The sequence below is a fragment of the Dysidea avara genome, chromosome 11 (assembly GCF_963678975.1).
Source record: "Dysidea avara chromosome 11, odDysAvar1.4, whole genome shotgun sequence".
NCBI classification, from domain to species: Eukaryota; Metazoa; Porifera; class Demospongiae; order Dictyoceratida; family Dysideidae; genus Dysidea; species Dysidea avara.
The window spans coordinates 1,860,643-1,864,203 of record NC_089282.1 but is presented as its reverse complement, the minus strand read 5'-3'; the positions used below and the strand labels follow the sequence as shown (position 1 = coordinate 1,864,203).

Below are 3,561 nucleotides of genomic sequence, written 5' to 3'. Positions count from 1 at the left end.
GCATGTGTGAATTATACCATGTATAAAAATCATAAATGAAAAAAACTAAACAGCTTTAGTGTGTTTTAGGTGAAGCATTGATCCCATCTGATGTACGAAAGTGTCTACCAATGAAAGCACCTCTTCTTTGGAGTTGTCACATATAGAAACTATATTGTCTACATAAAGGTCCCAGAATCCTACGATTGCAAATTACTCCCTTCATGCGTCCATCTTATCTCTTAATCATTTGTACCTTGGGAGTTATGCTAGATGATCACCTCTCATGATCTACCCACATTACAAATTAATGTTGCTGTTGAGTTTTCTGAAACGTCATCTTTGTAAGTGTTCAGACTCAAATATCAATTTTAAAAAGTTAAGGGTTCAGAGGCGTGCAGCTAGATGGTCCTATCTGACTATAGTAGTATTAGTGCTATGATGTGACAGAGTCTCCTATGGCTAAGTTTAGGACAAAGTTTACGGTGTATTAATTTCCCTTGTTAATTAATTAAAAGAATGTGGTTTGGCCCATGTCTGGTTTATTTGACATTCATGTATACTCTTGTCCCTCATGCTTTAGCATCCAACCCTTAGCAAAGAGAAGGAAGCAACTAGAGGCTTAATTTGTTCTATCAAGAATGTATGGAGAAATTACCAGAATACGTTCATTTCACCACCAGACACACTAGACACCATCATTCATTTCACTTGATTGTGCCACCCAATTACACCACCATCTATAGATGTGACAAATCCAAGACCATGCCGGGAATTCACTGCCACCAGAATTAATTGAACTGAACACCAGCTTTATGGTTACACACTACTTATAATTTGTAATTGTTTGGGCTAAATCAGTAATTTGCCCCCCCCCCCCCAAAAAAAAAAAGATAATCAAACTAAGAAAGAATGGAAGGTGAGATGTTGGTAAATACAATATTAAAAGTATTTGTTGCATTGGTTACAAGGTTATATTGTTCAAATTACTGGTGGAAATGACAAACAAGGCTTAGCAAGGGGCAATGACTAATGGCCGTGCCTGTTTGCTTTTATCTGAAGGGCACAGCTGTTTTATGACTAAAAGAACAGGTCAACATAAAAGAAAATCTGTTAGAGGTTGTATTGTTGATGGGAGCCTATCAGTATTAAACCAATGCCAATATACCTGGCTTAACTGACCTGCACGTCGTCTAGGCCCAAAAAGGGTTGGCAAAATAAGAACTTTATTTCATCTGCCCAAAAATGATGACGTCCGCCAATATGTGGTTAAGTGGACATTGCCGAACAAAACAAAGAACAAAATAAAGGCACCAACCAAAGATACAACGCCTAGTTACCCCAACATTTTTACAAAGAAAGCATGAACGTCTTGCAAAGAAAAGAATCTCAGGAGAGAGAGCAAGAGCTGGGAGAAGGGAATATGCCAAGATACTATCAATTCAAGCAAAGGAGAGGTGTGAGGCTCTAGACGTCCATCATTGAAGTTTATCAGTTCCCAGTAACTAAACTGTTATTAATTTACAACACTTGATTGATTATGATAATGTCGTTGTCAAGCTTTGATGTGTGTGTATGTGGGGGGAGGGGAGGGTAGGAGGTAGTAGCCTGTATTACGTGGGGCAAAGTAGTTTGAGTGCTAAGTTTGCCATGAACAGTTTTACAATACATAACTATAGCTACAACTACTTGTAAAGTCCATTTTACCACCAAAATTAAACAGTCTGGACAAAATTAATGTCTAGAATCAGAGTATTTGAGATCATGAGATGGAGTGATGACACATGACTAGCCTTGGCGAGTTGCGCTGTGTACTGTAGAGAAGTGATATATTGAAGGTCATGATCAGAAGTAAGTTCCTTTTGATTTGATGTTGATCTATTGTTTTAACTCCTTGCAATTGGCTAAGCCGTTCTTTCTTGCAGGAGTGGTAATAACACATATGGTCACAAAATACACAAGACATAATATATAGGCACAATAAAAACTAGGTAATCAAATACAGAACAAATAACTAACCATCAATCATTAAGTAAATAAGAATTGTAATCATGATATCATTGCTGGTAATGGAGGTTCTTGATGACCAAATGAAAAGTGGATGGTATAGCTAAGAGTTTCATAACATTTGTATATAAATATTATGAACTCATGGTAGCATTCCACCAATGGGAAGCTCTAGCATGGAAGCATTTTTGAGATTTTTCAATGATCTTTTACTCTGGTGTCATAGTGAGAATGACACCGACCAAATTTAATCAGCGGTGACAATGGAATTCATTTAGAGTGGTGGAATTGACAATACATTAAACAAGTAGGCTGAAATTGAATAAGTTTCCCAAATGGCAACCAAATGAGCTCAGAAAAATACTGTGACACATGATCAAACTTTGATAGTTGTTTGCATATTCGTACAGCTCTGTTCTGCATACGTTCCAACCACGTACTGTAATGATTGCTGGGATAGTAGAGGGCCCCATACCAGAAGGTAATATTGCAGGTGGGAAAGAGCTAATGAGTCTAACAGTTGGGTATGAATTTAGATAATGCTTGTGGTTGTTGATAAGGAAGAGATAGTAGGACAAACTTTGGATACACGGTGGGACCACAATAACTAATAACACCTAAATACTTCTGTTTATCCACAGATTTCAGTGTGGTATCATTTTATTAAGATACTTTAAAACATAACACTGGATTTTGTTAGGTTAAATTTCATCTTACTATTAGAAATCCAGTTGTGTATCAGCTGCAACTGTTCATTCATGGGAGCAGCCACAAGAGAAGGGTTATATAGAACCATTACAAATTAATGTTGTGTCATCAGCATATTGCAGTAACAGTCCATCTGTAATCTGCAAAGGTAAATCATTGGTCCTAATGCACTACCTTGTGGAATACCGCCTTTCATTTCTCTCCACTCTGACTCATATAATTATCGGTGAACTCTATCACTTAAGTAATTTTGAAACCGGCACAGTACTGAGCTTGACACATCAAGGTCTTTAATTCTTTGCAAAGAGATAGTCAAAAGCTTTTTGGAGATCAAGAAAAGCAGTGCAAACTGCCTTTGCTTCATCTAAAGAAGTGACTATGTGGTCTACTACAGCTAAAAGCAAGATGTCTTCTGGAGATTTGCCACAACGGAAGACAACTTCCTTTTCTGCCTTACACTTAATTGCTTTAATGATAGTGTTGGGTAAACTAGCAAGATGTGTATGACTGGTTAATGGCTTGTTCAGTACGTTGGACAGGTGTAGCTGCTTGGAATTGGATTGCCAACGACATGGAATGTGGAATATGTTGGATGCCTTTTGATGGTTGTTGTCCATACCGTAAGATACCAGGAGACGATTGTGCTTCAGGTAAACTTGCTCATTTTTGTACAACTACTCGTGACTTAATACCACGTTTACTTGCAGGAAAGTGTAAGCACAGTTTCAGCACAACACGCTCAACAACAATGTCCAATGTGTAGACAAGAATGGCAATTTAGTGACTTATATCTGTACATTACACACGAGTACCAAATTTACTTTGAATTACAAATTTAGCAATACGTTGAAAATGAAAATTGTTCGA

The 3,561-nt window shown here is 37.4% G+C and overlaps 1 pseudogene; it reads left to right on the top strand.

Annotated features, from left to right (window-relative positions):
- The first annotated feature begins 891 nt into the window (after nucleotides 1–891).
- Nucleotides 892–1,498, top strand: LOC136239231 (small ribosomal subunit protein eS6-like; annotated as a pseudogene).
- Nucleotides 1,499–3,561: the final 2,063 nt, after the last annotated feature.